Source organism: Scyliorhinus canicula, chromosome 9, assembly GCF_902713615.1.
Source record: "Scyliorhinus canicula chromosome 9, sScyCan1.1, whole genome shotgun sequence".
NCBI lineage: Eukaryota > Metazoa > Chordata > Chondrichthyes > Carcharhiniformes > Scyliorhinidae > Scyliorhinus > Scyliorhinus canicula.
Genome location: NC_052154.1, coordinates 172081429 through 172101069, shown reverse-complemented (window position 1 = coordinate 172101069; position 19641 = coordinate 172081429). Strand labels below are relative to the sequence as shown.

General features: G+C 52.2%; 1 long non-coding RNA gene across 2 annotated transcripts in view; it reads right to left on the bottom strand.

Annotated features, from left to right (window-relative positions):
* The window catches only part of LOC119971905, an 85480-nt gene that overhangs the window by 31579 nt on the left and 34260 nt on the right, over positions 1–19641 (bottom strand). Inside the window, exon 1 of one of the 2 annotated variants that reach the window (XR_005461943.1) lies at positions 5951–6054. The exons of the other annotated variant lie outside the window; for it this stretch is intronic. This is a non-coding gene — a long non-coding RNA (uncharacterized LOC119971905). Of the gene's footprint in view, positions 1–5950; positions 6055–19641 lie in introns of those variants that run through there. 2 annotated transcript variants of the gene reach the window in all.

Sequence of the window (19641 nt, the reverse complement as noted above, 5' to 3'; positions counted from 1 at the left end):
CCCCCCCCCCCCCCCCCCCCCCCCCACCCTTGCCTCATTAAAGGTCCTAACCAACAGGGCGCCCAGCAGGTCTGCGTACATTTTGTAAAATTCGACCGGGAACCCATCCGGCCCCGGCGCCTTCCCCGACTGCATGCTGCCTATCCCTTTAACCAGCTCCTCCAGCTCAATCGGCGCCCCAGCCCCTCCACATGTCCCTCCTCCACCTTCGGAAATCTCAGCCTGTCCAAAAAGCGCCCCTCCCCCCCCCCCCCCCCCCCCCCCTCTCCACCGGGGCTCGGACCGGTAAAAATCCCATAAAAGTCCCTGAAGACCCCATTAATGTCCACCCCCCTTCGCACCACATTTCCTCCCCTATCCGTCACTCCACCAATCTCCCTGGCCGCATCCCGCTTACGGAGCTGATGCGGCAGCATCCTACTCGCCTTCTCCCCATATTCGTACACCGCTCCCTGTGCCTTCCTCCACTGAGGTTCCGCCTTTCTGGTGGTCAGCAAGTCGAACTTGGCCTGAAGGTTACGTCGCTTCCTCAGCAATCCCTCCTCCGGAGCCTCCGCTTATCTCCTGTCCACCCTCACCATCTCCCCCACCAACTTCTCCCTCTCTCTTTGCTCTCCCCTCTCCCTATGGGCTCGGATGGAAATCAACTCCCCTCTAATCACCGCCTTCAATGCCTCCCAAACCGTCCCCACCCGGACCTCCCATTATCATTGGCCTCTAAGTACCTCTTGATACACCCCCGAACCCACCCGCCAACCTTCTCATCCGCCAGCAGTCCCACCTCCAGGTGCCAGAGCGGGCGCTGGTCCCTCTCCTCCCCCAGCTCAAGGTCTACCCAGTGCGGGGCATGGTCCGAAATGACTATGGCCGAATACTCGGCATCCTCCACCCTCGAAATAAGCCCCCTGCTCAGGACAAAAAAATCGATCCGGGAATAGGCTTTATGCACGTGGGAGAAAAATGAATACTCCTTGGCCCTCGGCCTCGCGAACCTCCAAGGATCCACCCCTCCCATCTGGTCCATAAACCCCCTCAACACCTTAGCCACCGCGGGCCTCCTGCCCATCCTGGACATGGATCGATCCAATGGGCGATCCAGCACTGTATTAAAGTCCCCCCCCCCCCCCCCCCCCCCCCCCCCCGCAGTATCAGGCCCCCCGCCTCTAGATCCGGAATGCGGCCCAACATGCGCCGCATAAAACCCGCATCATCCCAGTTTGGAGCGTAAACTTCACCAGCACCACCCGCTCCCCCTGCAGCTTACCACTCACCATCACATACCTCCCTCCACAGTCAGCCACCACCTTTGAAGCCTCAAACGACACCCTTTTTCCCACCAGAATAGCCACCCCCCGATTTTTTGCATCCAGCCCCGAATGAAACACCTGGCCTACCCAGCCCTTCCTCAGTCTAACCTGGTCCGCCACCTTCAGGTGCGTCTCCTGGAGCATAGCCACGTCCGCCTTCAGCCCCTTCAGGTGCATAAACACCCGGGCCCGTTTGACCGGCCCATTCAGCCCCCTCACATTCCAAGTTATCAGCCTGATCAGAGGGCTCCCTGCCCCCCTCCCCTGCCGACTAGCCATAACCCATCCCCTGCCCGCCCCAGGCCGTTCCCCACCGCGGCAAACCCCACCCCGGCCCCCCCTGCATACCCCAGCTCCTTCCTGGCCATTTCAGCAGCAACCCGGTACCCCCCCCCCCCCCCCCCCCCCGCCCCCAGGCTAGGACCCCTCCCAGCCGCGTTACTCCCTCCATAGCACTCCCGTGAGCCAGCTAACTTCTGCTGACCCCAGCAGCTCCCGCCACACCTCCGACCCCTCCCAACGTGCGACTACTTCTCCTCCCCCATACCCATCAGCAGACCCACCTCCTCCCCCTCCAGCTCTCGAACGGGAAAAAAGCCCGCGCTTCTCAGCTCCGACCCCGCCCCATCCACCCTCAGCGCGGGAAACAAAAGAAAAGCCCGCGCTTTCCCCCTGCCCGACCCCGCCTCCTCGAGGGTAGCCCCCCTTGTCGGCCCCCACCACCAGCTCCCCACACTCCAAGTCTACCCCCCAACTTGAGCCCATCCACCGAACCCACGCAAAAAAGACAGCGCCCCACCCGCCCTAGAAACACACAACCAGCTTCAAACAGCATGAAGCAGCATACAACAGAGACCCTTCCCACCAAAGGTTAACACAGTTATTTACAAACCCCCGACCCTCAGTTAGAGTCTAATTTCTCGGCCCGCACAAAGGCCCACACCTCCTCCGGGGACTCAAAATAAAAGTGCCGGTCCTTGTAGGTGACCCACAGACGCGCCGGCTGAAACATGCCAAACTTCACACTCTTTCTGTGGAGCACCGCCTTCGTCCGGTTGTACCCGGCACTCCGCTTGGTCACCTCCGCACTCCAGTCCTGGTAGATCCCCACCACCGTGTTCTCCCACTTGCTACTCCGCTCCTTCTTGGCCCACCTAAGCACGCACTCCCGGTCAACGAACCGATGGAACCGCACCAGCACCGCCAATGGCGGCTCATTCGGCTTGGGCCTCCTGGCCAGTATTCTGTGGGCCCCCTCCAGCTCCAGGGGCCCCTGGAAGGACCCAGCTCCCATCAGCGAGTTCAGCAAAATGACCACATAGGCCCCCAGGCCTGACCCCTCCATGAGGCCCAGGATCCGCAAATTTTTACGCCTCGACCGGTTCTCCATCTCCTCGAACCGCTCCTGTCACTTCTTATGGAGCATCTCATGCATCTCCACCTTTACTGCGAGGGCCACGGCCTCTCTTTCGGAGGCTTGTTGCCGGAGCTCCCGGATCTCCACCCCCTGGGCTGTCTGCGTCGCCAGCAGCTTGTCCGTATTAGCCTTCAGCAAGTCCAGCAGCTCCACTTTTAGTTCCCGAAAACAACGCTGGTGAGTCTCCTGCTGCTCCTGCGCCCACTGCCTCCATTCCTCAAAGCCTCCGCCGGCCGCCATCTTGATTTTCTTCCCCCGCTTTTTCTTAGGCGCTGCCACCACTATTTTGCTGGCCCCACTCCTGGTCCAGACCATAGACCACTGGGGATCCGCTGCTGACTCCTTCCCACGTCGGGAACCGTCTAGCAAGTACCGCTGGGGGCCCTTAAAAGAGCCCAAAAGTCCGTTCCTGGCGGGAGCTGCCGAACGTCGGAACGGACCTTTATGCATCATGATAGTGAGTAGCGGCTGCGATTTTGCAGCCACGTTCATTTGTAAATATGCCTGTGATAGATCTATTTTACTGAATTTCTGCCCTCCAGAAAATCCAGCAAACCATCAACAACAGTGAACAATGATCTGTGCACAATATGGGTTAAAAGTTCTTTTAAAATCTCCACATTCTCACTGGGTGTTGTTGAACATGAAGGCTACTGACCGTTGGTCAGTGAGGAGAGTGAATCTCCTGCCGGCCAGGTAATGCCTCCAATGCCGCACCGCTTCAACAATGGCTTTGGCCTCTTTTTCAACGGAGGAATGCCGAATTAAGGAGGCATGGAGGGTACGGGGAAAAATACCGCAGGCCTGCCTGCCTGGTTGAGGGCGGCGGCGAGAGTGACGTCTGATGCGTCGCTCTCGACTTGAAATGGTAACGTCTCATCGACTGCCTGCATCGCGGCCTTGGCGATGTCAGCCTTAATACGGTTGAAGGCCTGGTGAGCCTCGGCCGTCAGGGGAAACAGAGTGGATTGAATGAGTGGACGGGCCTTGAACGCATAGTTTGGGACCCACTGGGCGTAATAAGAGAAGAACTCCAGGCACCGTTTGAGGGCCTTGGGGCAGTGGGGAAGGGGGAGTTCCATGAGGGGGTGCATGCGGTCAGGATTGAGCCCCAGAACTCAGTTCTGGATCACATAGCCGAGGGTGGCTAAGCGGTTCGTGCTGAACACGCACTTCTCCTTGTTTTAAGTTCGGTTGAGGAGAGTGGCGGTGTGGAGAAATTTGGCAAGGTTGGCATCGTGGTCCTGCTGATCGTGTCCGCAGATGGTGACATTGTCCAGGTACGGAACCGTGGCCCGCAGTCCGTACCGGTCAACCATTCGTCCATTTCCTGTTGGAAAACCGAGACCCTGTTGGTGACGCCAAAGGGAACCCTGAGAAAGTGGTAAAGGCTGCCATCTGCTTCGAAGGCAGTGTATGGGCGGTCCGCTTTACGGATGGGGAGCTGGTGGTTGGCGGATTTCAGGTCCACAGTTGAAAAGACCCGGTACTGTGCAATCTGATTGACCATATCAGATATGCGTGGGAGGGGGTACGCATCGAGCTGTGTGTACCTGTTGATGGTCTGGCTGTAGTCCACGACCATGCTGTGTTTCTACCCAGTTTTCACCAATACCACTTGGGCTCTCCAGGGACTATTGCTGGCCTCGGTAATACCCTCCCGAAGCAGCCGCTGGTCCTCGGACCTGATGAAGGTCCTGTCCTGGGCGCTGTACCGTCTGCTCCTGGTGGTGACGGGTTTGCAATCCAGAGTTAAGTTTGCAAATAGGGAAGGTGGGTCGACCTTTAGGGTTGCGAGGCCGCTCACAGTAAGGGGTGGCAGGGGCCCGCCGAATTTCAGTGTTAGGCTCTGGAGGTTGCACTGGAAGTCCAGGCCGAGTAGCAGGGAAGCGCAGAGGTTGGGAAGGACGTAGAGGCGGAAGCCGCTGAACTCCACGCCCTGGACAGTGAGAGTAGCTATGCAGTACCCCCGGATCACCACGGAGTGGAACCCGGAGGCCAAGGAGATTCTCTGATTGGCGGGGTGTACCGCGAGGGAGCAGCGCCTTACCGTATCGAGATGAATGAAGCTCTCGGTGCTCCCGGACACCAGCAGACAGGAGATCTCGTGCCCATCGATTTTCACGTTGGTGGAAACAGTTGGCAGGTTGTGTGAGCGAGACTGGTTAATCGTGACCGAGGTGAGACGCGGCTGGTTGTCGATGGTGGCAGGCGATGAGGTGCCCGGGGGCATGGGTCCTGGTAAGATGACAGCGAACACCCGTCGCACGTGTCGTGGGGAAAACAAGATGGCAGCGTCACGCCCACGGGCCGCACGTGGTGGGGGTCGAACAAGATGGCGGCGCCCACGGGCCGCACGTGGTCTGAGGAGGGAAAGATGGTGGCGCCCACTGGTTGCATGTGGTCCGAGGAAGGGAAGATGGCGGCGCCCCCACTGGTCGCACGTGGGGGGAGTCGGAACAATAGCGGCGACTGCGCGGGTCTGGCACACGGCAGCAAAGTTTCCCTTTTTGCCGCAGGCCTTACAAAGGCTGCTCCGGGCCGGGCCGGTGGGGGGGGGGGGGGGGTCGGTGGGGGGTGGGGGGGGGCAGGGGGGGTGGGGGGTGGGGGGGGTGGGGGGGTGGGGGATGGGTTCCTCAAATGATAGAAAATTTAGAACATTAAACTCACCAAGTTAAACCTAATTCATTAAGTTATAGATATAGAATTTACAGTGCAGAAGGAGGCCACACCTCCCTCCTATCCCCATAACCCAGTAATCCCACCCAACACTACGGGCAATTTTGGACACTAAGGGCAATTTAGCTTGGCCAATCCACCTAACTTGCAGATCTTTGGACTGTGGGAGGAAACCGGAGCACCCGGAGGAAACCCACACAGACAACGTGCAGATTCCGCACAGACAGTGTCCCAAGCCGGAATCGAACCAGGGACCCTGGAGCTGTGAAGCAATTGTGCTAACCCCCATGCTTCTGTGCTGTCCAAGTTGATGCCTGTCCTTGTTAATCTTAATACTTCAGCAAATTGACACATCATCCTTGTCCTTGCTAACCACATTATTACAAGGTTGCCTACAGCCTCCAGTTTACATCCCTCAAAGCCTAACCCCTCCCTACCTCAAACTCTCCAGCTCTGTAACAGCTCTCGGCTCTGCATTCCTCCCACTCTACCTTCACTTGTATCCATTTCTTCCTACGTCCCACCATTGGCTAGGCGCTATACTCACATTCCATCGTCGACTTCCATTATTGACTGGCTACATCACAGTATTCCCCTGTTAGCAGTCTACCAATTCATTTTATAACTTGTAAAATTGGAGGGTAATTTGAGGAACAGTGCAGTAAATCCATGCAATAACCCTTTACCCCCACTAGGTGGAGCTGTTTACCATTTCAGTTACACGTGCAGTGCACAGAAGCAAAAAAATACTTTGGCCTTGAAAATACGCTGCAGGAAACCACAAATTTCTGTACATTTAAATGGGCTTTGTCGAAACCAGCCGAGAAATATTGCCATTCTGCCCCTCAAGCTCATTCAACCATTCGATCATAAAACTGCTGCTCTATAACCTCAGCTTCGTTCCCCTACCCAGGCTCCTTATCATTTGATGTTCCTGTGTAACAAAGACCTATCTCAGGCTTGAGAAATGAGCCCAGCATTCATTGCGTTTTGAGGAGTGAGTTTCACATTTCCACTGCTCTCTGTGTGAAAAACCGCTTCCTGATTTCACTTTCGAATGGCCAAGCCCTCATTTTAAGATCATGCCTCGTGTTCTGGGTTTTCCCAGCAGAATTTTTTTTAAATGTTGAATTGTATTCACACTATCAAAGGCCTTTATTGTTTTCAACGTCACTAAATAACCCAAACGAAGCCTCAAAGCTCCAGGGAATTCCATGCTAAGTTCCTGCAGCCTGTCCTCATAACTTAACCCTTTTAAACAATAAATTTAGATTACCCAATTATTTATTTTTTCCAATTAAGGGGCAATTTCGCGTGGCAAATCCACTAATCTGAACATAGAACATACAGTGCAGAAGGAGGCCATTTGGCCCATCGAGTCTGCACCCACCCACTTAAGCCCTCACTTCCCCCCTATCCCCATAACCCAATAACCCCTCCTAACCTTTTTGGACACTAAGGGCAATTTATCATGGCCAATCCACCTAACCTGCACGTCTTTGGACTGTGGGAGGAAACCGGAGCACCCGGAGGAAACCCACGCAGACATCTTTTTGGGTTGTGGGGGGCGAAACCCACACAGACACGGGAAGAATGTGCAAACTCCACACGGATAGTGACCCAGGGTCGGGATTCGAACCCGGGTCCTCAGCAACCTTGACAGCAATGCTAACCACTGTGCCACCATGCTGCCCTTAACCTTTTCTTATAAGGTCACAAAGGAGTCCAAACTGAGTAGTTCACAGAAATGTAGTTTATTTATAATAACTATTGTATACATCACTCGGTAGTTCCTAACTGGGTGTGCCTTGCCGGTGTCTAACTGGCCGGCTTTATATACCCTACAATTATACATTGTTTACAGTTCCCTCGCCCCCTTAATGGGGGGGCTCGTATTCTGCAAAGTCCACGGGGAAGTTAATTGTTGCCACCCCATAATGTACTTGCGAGTTGTAACACCCTTTAAGTTCTGGTATCGTTGACAAGGATGTAGTTGGTGTGGAGCAGCTGGGAAGGGAGTGATCATGGTGGACATCCGAGGGTGGGCCGGGAGGGTCACGTGACACGGGCCGGCAGCTGGCCCAGAAAGAGATATGTTAGATTGGCAGGGGGGTGGTGGGCAGAGGGCCCCCCAACCAGGCTGGTCACGTGGAAAATGGGGGGGGGGGTTGAATGGGCTGGTCAAACGGTCACGTGCGTTCGTGCACCTGAGGAATCTGAAGACGGATGTGGCCTTTTTACAAGAGATGCACTTAAAGAAAGGGGATCAGACAAGGCTGAGGAAAGGATGGGGAGGGCAGGCATTCCATTCGGGACTGGGCATGAAGACAAGTGGGGTGGCAGTGCTGGTGACGTTGCGAGGTAGGGTGCATTGTGATAAATCTGGGGGGAGGTACGTGATGGTGAGTGGGAAGCTGGAGGGGCTGCCAGTGGCCCTGGTAAACGTTTATGCCCCTAATTGGAATTATGGAGATTTCATGAGGCGGATGCTGGGGAAGATTCCTGACCTGGACTCGCCCCGGTTGATCATGGGGGTAGATTTTAACATGGTGGATTTTAACAAGCTTGAACCGGTCGAGCCCGAGGTCAGGGAAGGTGTGAGAGGTGGCGAAGGAGCTGAAGGGGTTTATGGAGTTTATGGGGATGGGGATGGGGGGTGGGGGGTGGGGGTGGACCCGTGGAGGTTTGGGAGGCCGGGGATGAAGGAATTTTCATATTTTTCACATGTGCACTGCGTGTACTCCCGCATTAACTTTTCTGTGGCGGGCAGGGCGTTGTTGGTGGGGGAGGTCGATTTGGAATGTTCAGCGATCGTGGTCTCTGACCTCGTGCTGCACTGGGTGGATTTGTGAATGGACCTGAGGCGGGGGGGGGGGGGGGCAGCGTCCGCGATGGAGGCTGGATGTGGGAGGTTGTTGCAGATGAGGTGGTGTTCGAGCGGGATGGAGCCGTCATCCGGGGATATATGGAGCTGAATGACACGGGGAAGGTCACGGCTGCCACACTGTGGGAGGCACTCAAGGCGGTGGTTCGGGGGGGAGTTTATTTCAATTCAGGCCCATAGGGAGAAAGCGGAACCGGGCAAAGGTGGCAAGACTGGTGGAAGAGATCCTGAGGGTGGACAGGAGGTATTCGGAGGCCCCGGAGGCAGAGTTGTTGAGGGAGAGGCAGAGGCTTTAGATGGAGTTCAGGGAAGCTGGCAGGGCAGCTGCGGAGGGCCGGGGAGGCAGTATATGAGTATGGGGAGAAGGTGTGTAGGATGCTGGCCCACTAGCTGAGGCAGCAGGAGGCAGCGAGGGAGATTGGTAGAGTGAAGAAAGAGACGGGATGCGTGGTGCTGGACCCGGGGTGGGGGGGGCGGTGAATGGGACGTTCGAGACTTTTTACAAGAGATTGTATGAGTCGGAGCCCCCGGCTGGGGGGGCAGGACGGATGCGATGGTTCCTGGATGGGGCGGTGGTTTCCCAGGGTGGACGAGGAGTTGGCGCAAGGATGGGAGTCGCTATCCGGTTGAGGGAGGTGATGGAGTGTATGGGGGCGATGCAGGCAGGGAAGGCCCTGGGCCCAGATGGGTTCCCGGAGTAGTTTTAAAAGGTTTGGGGGGGGGGGGGGGGGGGGAGTTGGGGCCTGGTGTGAGGGCATACAATGAGGCTAGGAAAATGCGGGGACTCCCCCCTACACTATCGCAGGCATCCATCTCCCTGATACTGAAAAAGGATAAGGATCCGGAACAGTGCGGATCATACTGCCCAATATCATTGTTAAATGTGGACACCAGGTTGCTGGCGAAGGTGTTGGCTTCACAAATTGAGGACTGTGCCCAGGGGGTGATAGGTGAGGACCAAACGGGGCTTGTGAAAGGGAGATAGTTGTGAGATAATGTGAGGAGGCTGCTTAACGTGATTATGATGCCTCCGGAGGGGCAGGAGGTGGAGGTGGCAGTGGCAATGGAACTGGAGAAGGCTTTCGACTGGGTGGAGTGAGAATATCTGTGGGAGGTGCTGGGGTGGTTTCAGTATGGGGACGGATGGAGGCGGCTTCTCGTAGAGGAATCAGCTCAGGGGCATTGTTAACAGTGCCTCTGCCGCTCTTGCCAGCCAGGTACTCTGTGAGCCCAGTAGTGGTGTTGGCCTGGTGGGTATGGGGGTAGGGTGCCTGGGTGTGGGCACCGATCTGTGATAATCATCGGTTTCCAGGGGGTCTGGAAGTGAGGTTTTGAGGTGTCGACAGGCAGGAATTGAGCGATTCCGTGGCCTGTTAGTAGGGGGCAGTTTTGTGAAATGAGTGGACCTGGAGGAAGACTGTGAGCTGCCGAGAGGGAATGGTTTCAGGTACCTGCAGGTTCGGGATTTTGTAAAGAGAGAGGTGCCGTCCTTTCCCAGATTGCTGCCCTTGGGGTTTCAAGATAAGGTGCTGTCGAAGGGGGAGATGGGGAGGGTAAGGTGTCTGAGGTCCACAAGGAGCTGATGGATAGGGAGGGAGCCCCGGAGGGGGATATAAAGTGGAGGTGGGGGGGAAGGGGTTTAAAATGGGAAAGGCAGAGATGGGGGAGGGGGCAAGAGTACGGAGCAAGGGGGAGTGGGTTCTGGTTATTTGTAATGTTGTACTATTTTGCTCCTGCTTCGGTTTGGTTTTTACGAAAATGCTTGAATAATATATAGATTTTCAAAATTCTGCTATCGTTCTGCTGGAACTGTCCGGCGCCCTCCCAAGTCCAACATGTCTTTCATAACAATGGTGAAATTAGCCCAGCACTTCAGAAGTAGTTCACTTCATCACTTTTGATATAAAAGCCAACTTGATATAAAAGCCAACATTTCATTACCCTTTCAATGATGATGTGGAGATGCCGGCGTTGGACTGGGGTGAGCACAGTAAGAAGTCTTACAACACCAGGTTAAAGTCCAACAGGTTTGTTTCGAATCACTAGCTTTCGGAGCACTCAGTTTAATTCACCTGAGGAAGGAGCTGTGCTCCGAAAGCTAGTGATTCAAAACAAAACTGTTGAACTTTAACCTGGTGTTGTAGGGCTTCTTACTTCCAATGATGTGCATGGACACCTCTTGCTCCTCCACAGCCTTTCTTCCCTCACCATTAAACAATATTCCTGGGGCAGCACGGTGACGCAGTGGCTAGCACTGCTGCCTCACGGCTCCGAGGACCCGGGTTCGATCCCGGCCCCGGGTCACTGTCCGTGTGGAGTTTGCACATTCTCCCCGTGTCGGCATGGGTCTCATCTCCACAACCCAAAGATGTGCAGGGTTGGTGGATTGGCCACGTTTAAATTGCTCCTTAATTGGAAAAAGAAGAATTGGGTACTGTAAATTTATTTCTTTTAAATATTCCTGTTTGTCTTCCGCTGATCTAGGATCCAACACTTACTCACAATGGGTTCCATCCACCATAGCTTTTCCCCATTCACTTAATCTAGTCCCCTTTTAAATCATGGTCCAAAGTCAACTCAACTATCCCTAGCCTCCTAACTGAGGCTGGGATTTTTGAACCAACCTCCACACCCCAGGGTTTTTTTCCGGTGGCCCAGGCAGCTCGCAGTTGGCTGCCAGTGGGATTCTACGACCCCGCAAAAGTCAATGGCCAATTATATTGCTTGCTAGCTGCACGGCCGGGGAACTGGAAGATTTTGCCCTTAGTCTCATAGAATCATTGAATTGTACAGCACAGAAGGAGCCCATTCAGCATATAAGGACTATGCTAGCTCTTTTGAAGGCCAGTTGAGTTAGTTCCACACCCCTTTTCTCTTTCCCCATATCTCTCCAATCCTTTCTCCGTTAAGCATAAGTCCAATTCCCTTTTGAAGAATGCTATTAAGTTTTTTGCTTTTCAAATCCTACCCATTTGTTGCATTAATAGGTTTATCTCATGTCTCCTCTGGTTCTTTTGCCGACCGCACTAAATTTATGCCCTTTGATTATTGGCCCGACAATCATTAGAAACATTTTCTCTTTATTTGTTCTATTTAAACCTTTCAAAATTTTCAGAACCTCCATCAAAACTCCTCTTGGCCTTTCCTTCTTTGATAATAATAATAATCTTTATTATTGTCACAAGCAGGCTTACATTAACACTGAAGTTACTGTAAAAAGCCCCTAGTTGCCGCATTCCGGCACTTGTTCGGGTACACTGAGGGAGAATTCAGAATATCCAAATTGCCTAACAAGCATGTCTTTCGGGACTTGTGGGAGGAAACCGGAGCACCCGGAGGAAACCCACGCAGTCACGGGGAGAACGTGCAGACTCCGCACAGACAGTGACCCAAGCCGGGAATCGAAACGGGGTCCCTGGAGCAGTGCTAACCACTGTGTTACCGTGGCCACCCATAAGGAGAGCAGTTCCAGTTTCTCTACCCCATTCACACAACTGTAATCCTTCAATTCTGGAACCATTCAATAACACTCCCCTGTAGCCTCTCCAAAACATTTACATGATTCTGCGATTCTTCCCAGGGACAATACGTTTCAAGGTTACAAGGGGCAGTGAAACAATGTTTTCTTCGGAACTAGCATTTTCAAATTGACCAATAAGTTTAAGACGTTATAAAATGAATTTTCAAAGATATCAAGCTGGTATGTTTGTCTATATCAAAGGTAATGTATAAAGTCAAGATATTTTAAATTCATTTTATGGGACGTGGGAGTCACTGGCTCGGCCAGCATTTATTGCCCACCCTTAATTGCCCTTGAGAAGGTGATGGTGAGTTGCCTTCTTGAACCGCTGCAGTTCATGTGCTGTATGTACTTCCACGGTGCTGTTAGAGAGGGAGTTGCAGGATTTTGACCCAGTGACAGTGAAGGAACGGCGATATATTTCCAAGGCAGAATGCTGACGGCCTTAGAAGTGAACCTCCAGGTGGTGGTGTCCCCATGTTGTCATAGATGAGGCCATGGGTTCTCAAAAACAAAATGAAAGGAAAAAAAGACACGCACGTTTCATGACCACCGGATGCCTCAAAGCACTTTACAGTCAATCAAGTACTTTTTGAAGTGCTTTCTCACAGGCTGCTAAAATAGTAAGAAGTCTTACAACACCAGGTTAAAGTCCAACAGGTTTGTTTCAAACACTAGCTTTCGGAGCACTGCTCCTTCCTCAGGTGAATGGAGAGGTATGTTCCAGAAACATATATATAGACAAAGTCAAAGATGCCAGACAATGTTTAGAATGCGAGCATTTGCACGTAATTGAATCTTTACAGATCCAGAGATAGGGGTAACCCCAGGTTAAAGAGGTGTGAATTGTCTCAAGCCAGGACAGTTGGTAGGATTTTGCAAGTCCAGGCCAGATGGTGGGGGATGAATGTAATGCGACATGAATCCCAGGCCCCGGTTGAGGCGGCACTCATGTGTGCAGAACTTGGCTATAAGTTTCTGCTCAGCGATTCTGCGTTGTCGCGCGTCCTGAAGGCCGCCTTGGAGAACGCTTACCCGGAGATCAGAGGCTGAATGCCCTTGACTGCTGAAGTGTTCCCCGACTGGAAGGGAACATTCCTGCCCGGTGATTGTCGCGCGATGCCCGTTCATTCGTTGTCGCAGCGTCTGCATGGCCTCGCCAATATACCACGCTTCGGGACATCCTTTCCTGCAGCGTATGAGGTGGACAACATTGGCCGAGTCGCACGAGTATGTACCGCGCACCTGGTGGATGGTGTTCTCACGTGTAATGGTCCATATCTATGATCTGGCACGTCTTGCAGAGATTGCCCTGGCAGGTCTGTGTGGTGTCGTGGTCGCTGTTCTGAAGGCTGGGTAGTTTGCTGCAAACAATGGTTTTTTTGAGGTTGCGCGGCTGTTTGAAGGCAAGTAGTGGGGGTGTGGGGATGACCTTGGCAAGATGTTCATCTTCATCAATGATGTGTTGAAGGCTGCAAAGAAGATGTTGTAGTTTCTCCGCTCCAGGAAAGTACTGGACGACGAAGGGTACTCTGTCAGTTGTGTCCCGTGTTTGTCTTTTGAGGAGGTCGGTGCAGTTTTTTGCTGTGGCGCGTTGGAACTGTTGATCGATGAGTCGAGCGCCATATCCCGTTTGTACGAGTGCATCTTTCAGCATCTGTAGATGTCTGTTACGCTCCTCCTCGTCTGAGCAGATCCTGTGTATACGGAGGGCTTGTCCATAGGGGGTGACTTCTTTAATGTGTTTAGTGTGAAAGCTGGAGAAGTGGAGAATCGTGAGGTTATCCGTGGGCTTGCGGTAAAGTGAAGTGCTGAGGTGACCGTCCTTGATGGAGATGAGTGTGTCCAAGAATGCAACCGATTCTGGAGAGTAGTCCATGGTGGGTCTGATGGTGGGATGGAACTTATTGATCTCATCGTGTAGTCGTTTCAGTGATTCTTTGCTGTGGGTCCAAAGGAAAAAAATGTCATCAATGTATCTGGTGTATCACGTCGGTTGAAGGTCCTGTGCGGTGGGGAAGTCTTGTTCAAACTTGTGCATGAAGATGTTGGCATATTGAGGTGCGAATTTGGTCCCCATGGCTGTTCCGTGCGTCTGGATGAAGAATTTGTTGTCGAAGGTGAAGACGTTGTGATTCAGAATGAAGCGGATGAGTTGCAGAATTGCGTCTGGAGATTGGCAGTTGTCAGTGTTGAGGACTGAGGCTGTTGTATCAATGCCGTTGTCATGGGGGATGCTGGTGTAGAGTGCCGAGACGTCCTGGAGCAGAGAAACTACGACATGCACAAGTTTGAACAAGACTTCCTCACCGCCCAGGAGCTTCAACCGACGTTATACACCAGATACATCAATGACATTTTTTTCCTTTGGACCCACGGCGAAGAATCACTGAAACGACTACACGATGACATCAATAAGTTCCATCCCACCATCAAACTCACCATGGACTACTCTCCAGAATCGGTTGTATTCTTGGACACACTCATCTCCATCAAGGACGGTCAACTCAGCACTTTGCTTTACCGCAAGCCCACAGATAACCTCACGATGCTCCACTTCTCCAGCTTTCACCCTAAACACATTAAAGAAGCCATCCCCTATGGACAAGCCCTCCGTATGCACAGGATCTGCTCAGACGAGGAGAAGAGTAACAGACATCTACAGATGCTGAAAGATGCGACTCGGCCAATGTTGTCTACCTCATAAGCTGCAGAAAAGGATGTCCCGAAGCGTGGTACATTGGCGAGACCATGCAGTCGCTGCAACAACGAATGAACGGGCATCGCGTGACAATCACCAGGCAGGAATGTTCCCTTCCAGTCGGGGAACACTTCAGCAGTCAAGGGCATTCAGCCTCTGATCTCCGGGTAAGCGTTCTCCAAGGCGGCCTTCAGGACACGCGATAACGCAGAATCGCTGAGCAGAAACTAATAGCCAAGTTCCGCACGCATGAGTGCGGCCTCAACCGGAGCCTGGGATTCATGTCGCATTACATTCATCCTCCACCATCTGGCCAGGGCTTGCAAAATCCTACCAACTGTCCTGGTTTGAGACAATTCACACCTCTTTAACCTGGGATTACCCCTATCTCAGGATCTGTAAAGATTTGATTACCCGCAAATGCTTGCATTCCAAGCATTGTCTGGCATCTCTGACTTTGTCTATATATTTGTTTCTGGAACATACCTCTCCATTCACCTGAGGAAGGAGCAGTGCTCCGAAAGCTAGTGATTCTAAACAAACCTGTTGGACTTTAACCTGGTGTTGTAAGACTTCTTACTGTGCTCACCCCAGTCCAACACCGGCACCTCCACATCATGGCTTCTAAAATAGATTGACTACTAACCTGCCCAAACTGCTGGTGATGTCATCAGTAAATCACGTGATCGAACTCTTAAAGTGACCTTGTCCAACTAGGAACAAACATGAATACGCAACACTTTTCTCCGCCTTTATATCAGAGGGTCCTGCAATGAAACACTTTCTGACATCAACAATCAAAATTTACAACATGAGCAATTAACAAACGCAGCAGTCAGTAAGGTAGATGTTGCGGGTTGACTGTAACCTCTGGTTTTTGGTGTAGTTTGGACGTTGTCTGTTAATTCAACCGGAGTCGATGTAGGATTTGGAGGTTGACTCGGTGTTGAAATGTCCTCAACGGAGGTAATACCTTCCACAGGTATATCTGGTATTGTCAGCTTCTCAGGTATGTACAGGTCTTCACTTGGCACAGTTTGTTGCAGACTCTCAGCTGAACTCTGCCTCTGGCAGAGTTTGGACAGTGAAGGAGACCGGTCCTGTCTGTGCCAATATGATGACAGGCATCTTCTTACTGGTGGTACAGTTCCTTGCGAAGACTTCCTGACATTTCTGAAAAACACAGCGTTTAGCCCTGTTCTCACATCGCAAAGCCTGATACGGCTGCTTTTTCCGAACCTTCACTTCAAAGGCGTCGGGCAGTATTCTCCGCTCCCGGGACTACGTGCCCGCACCGTTGTGAACGCCGTCTCGCAGAATGTCTTGCGCACGCCGGCGGAATTTAGGCCCGGGGGGGGGGGGGGGGGGGGGGGGGGGGAAGAGGCCGGCCCGCCAATCGGTGGGCCCCGATCACGGGCCAGACCCCTTCGGAGGCCCCCTGCCCGGTGAAGAAGCCCCCCCCCCCCACATGCTGCCCCCCGAGCAGCGACCAGAGGTGGACGGGCGCCGGCGAGAACCTGTCGAGTCGGAGTGGCCGCTCGGCCCATCCGGGCCGGAGAATCGCCGTTTGTGGTGATTCTCCGAGCAGCCCGGCGTGGATCGCGTGGCGCTGGTTTCGGGGGATGGGAGAATCGAGTGGCGCCCCGACGATTCTCCCACCTGGCCGGGGGGGTGGGTGGGGAGAGAATACCGCCCTACAAACCTTCATCTGCACTGCTGAGCGTGGTACACCCAGGATAGATCTTAGCTGGAGTAAAGTGAAGCTGGCACTCTGTGGGTGTTGGAGTTCTCTGACTTTGCTCAAGCTCCATTTCCAGCTAATTTATTTCTTGCCCCAGGCTGTTGATCTGATTTTCCACTGCCCCTCAATCCCAGGGCCTCCTTTACCCCGCCATTATTACTATGAGGAGGCGGGCAAAAGCACAAATATGTCACAAAGGTTTCAGCACTACCTCGCTTCTTTTTCTTGCAAATAAGGTAACCCTGAGCTGAGCCTGATCCTTTCTGAGTTTTGCAAGGAGTGTTGCAAAACTCGCCTATCCCCCAAATAATTGCTGCAGGGTATTTGATTGACTATATTTTTTATCTCCGGGAGTCTGCCAACCTGGTTCCAACCTTCTCCTCGCCACTTTCTTTCTGGTATTTTTAAAAGAGAACCTTGCAGACCACAAAGGTGGAAAACAAACAAGAGCTTTACTGGACAGGAGTTTTCTCACGGGCTGATAGAATAGACTGATTGTTAACCTACCCAAGCTGCTGGTGACATCATCAGTACATCACATGATCAAACTCTTAAAGTGACCTTGTTCCAACTGAAAATTACTATGAATACACAACAGTAGTCATTGAATCATAGAATTATAGAATTTACAGTGCAGAAGGAGGTCATTCGGCCCATCGAGTCTGCAGCGGCCCTTGGAAAGAGCACCCTAAAGCCCATACCTCCACCTTATCCCCATAATGCAGTAACCCACCAAACCTTTTTTGGACACTAAGGGCAATTTAGCATGGTCAATCCACCTAACCTATACATCTTTTGGATTATGGGAGGAAACCGGAGCACCCGGAGGAAACCCACGCAGACGCAGGGAGAACGTGCAGACTCCCCACAGACAGTGACCCAAGATGGGAATCAAACCTGAGACCCTGGCGCTGTGAAGCAACAGTGCTAACCACCGTGCCCCCGCGCTGCCCCGTCATTGTTGCAATGGAGGAAATGTGGTCGCTAATTTGCAATCTCCCAGACAGCAAAGTGATAATTAATGACCAGATAATCTGTGTCTGCTCTCCTTCAGAAACAACAGTGCCATGGGATCTTTTGCATCTACCCAAGTGGGGAGGTGGGACCTTGGTTTTAATGTCTCATCTGAAAGATAGTACCTCCGACCGTGCACTGCTCCCTCAGTGCTGCACCAGAGTGTCAACTTGGTCAAGGCTGGAGTGGGATTTAAATGCATAGATTTGTGCATTACCATTTGTACACTATTGGCTGACACACAGTTGTAGAATGTCATCGGAAAACTTTGGTAAGAATCCTCAAAGTCTGTGCAACAAAGAATGAATTGAACTTCATCCATTACGCTAAAGTCACAGATTTTTATTCAAGATCATTTTGACTGTTGGTTTTTTGGAGGCTGAATCAGCCTTTTTGAAGCTGTTTCTCTTTAGAATTTATTTTTAGATTGGGATGCAAGCATCTTGTGATCGTGTTTTGTCTGTGTGGTGGAATGTACGTTAAAGTTAGTTTTATTCTGAAGGATCATGTTAGAAAAGCTTGAGAGACTTTAAAGAAAGTGAGTGATTTTTTTTTTGTATAATGGGAAACAATAATGGCCCAGAACTTCCGATCTCAGAGGGATCAGACCCGGGAAATGGGCCAAAAGATGTGCTGGAGGTCTCAAAGCAATTACTGCGTGGGAATTTCCCAGGAAGTTCAAACTTCTGCCAGGCAATTACGCTGCATTGGGAACTGTCTGATATTCCCGATTAGAATCAGGGACTTCAGATGGTTCCAACTATCTTAGCAGAATAATTATCTGTGAAAAGTTAGAATTAAAACTGCTCCTAACTTCTCAATAACTACAATACCCACGGCCGTGCTCGCTGGTCCCATCGTGGGGGGGGGGGGGGGGGGGGGGGGGGGGGGGGCGAAGGCACTGGCTGGGCTAATGGTGGAAATGGGAGGGGTGGACCCTTGGAGGTTCCTGCATCCAAGGGAACGGGAGTACTCATTTTTCTCTGCAGTCCATAAGTATACTCGCGGATCGACTTTTTTGTGGTGGGGAAGGCTTTGCTGGCTGGGGTTAAGGGGTCGGAATATTCGGCAATTGCAGTGTCAGATCACGCTCCACATTGGGTGGCTATGGTACTGGAGAAGGGGGTAGCGCAGAGGCCGGGGTGGAAACTGGATGTGGGGCTTTTGGGGAACCAATTGTTCTGTGAGAAAATTGAAAAGGTAATTAAGGAATATGTAGGTTTCAACTGTACGGGTGAGGTGTCCACGGTGGTCGTCTGGGAGGCTGTAAAGGCGGTGGTGAGGTAATTTTGTTTAAGGCCAGGGTGGACAAAGAGGAGAGGTTGGAGCGGCAGAGGGTAATAGATGAGATGTTGGAGGTAGATAGCAGTTATGCAGAAGATGGGGACACAGCGAAGCTGGCAAAGAGGAAGGAACTACAGGCGAACTTCGACCGACTGTCCACCAGGAAGGCAGTGCGCCAACTGAGGCGAGCGAGGGGTGCAGTTTATGAACATGGAGATAAGGCGGGTATGTTAGCAGGTCAGCTCCGGAGGGAAGCAGCAGCAAGGGAAATTCTCCAGGTGAGGGATAGGGCAGGGAAGTTGGTGGTGGCTCCAGAGCTGATTAACAAGGTTTTTGAGGAATTTTATGAGAGGTTGTACAGGTCCGAGCCATCCAGGGGAGGCCGTGAGATGCAGGAATTTCTAGATGGGTTGGAATACCCGAGGCTAGCGGAGGGGACAGGGCTACATTAGAAAGAGCGATAGTGGAGCAGGAGATAAAGGATGTGATTGGGAGAATGCAGTCGGGGAAGGTGGCAGGGCCAGATGGGTTTCTGGTGGAATATTATTAAAGATTCAAGGATAAGCTGGCACCCCTGATGGTGGGGATGTTTGAAGAGGCAATAGGGAAGGGGGTGTTGCCACAAACCTTGGGGCAGGCATCGATTTCACTGTTGCTAAAAAAAGATAAGGATCCGACGGAGTTGTCATAATATCCACTCATGGATACAATGAGATGCAGACAGGCAGTGATTGACACACAGGATAACCAATGAACACACAAGACACAGAACAGCCAATCAACAGGCAGGAGACTACCACTATAAAACACACGAGGCATTAAGACTCTGCCTCTTCTCACTTGGTACAGCTACAGAGATAGTTAGAGTGCACAAGGCCATGAGCACTTTCTCCATGTGACAGAGAGCTAGTCTGGTCAAGCCAGTCTGACGTTATCAGTGTAGATTAATAGAGTGTCAACCCACAGCAGATTATGAATAGCAACAAGCAAGTTCAATAAAACAGTGTTGGACCATCTCCTCTGTCAGAAGCCTGATTCGACTCTCACTGCATCCAGTTGCAGTCGATGTTAGACCAACTCAGATAACACATCAG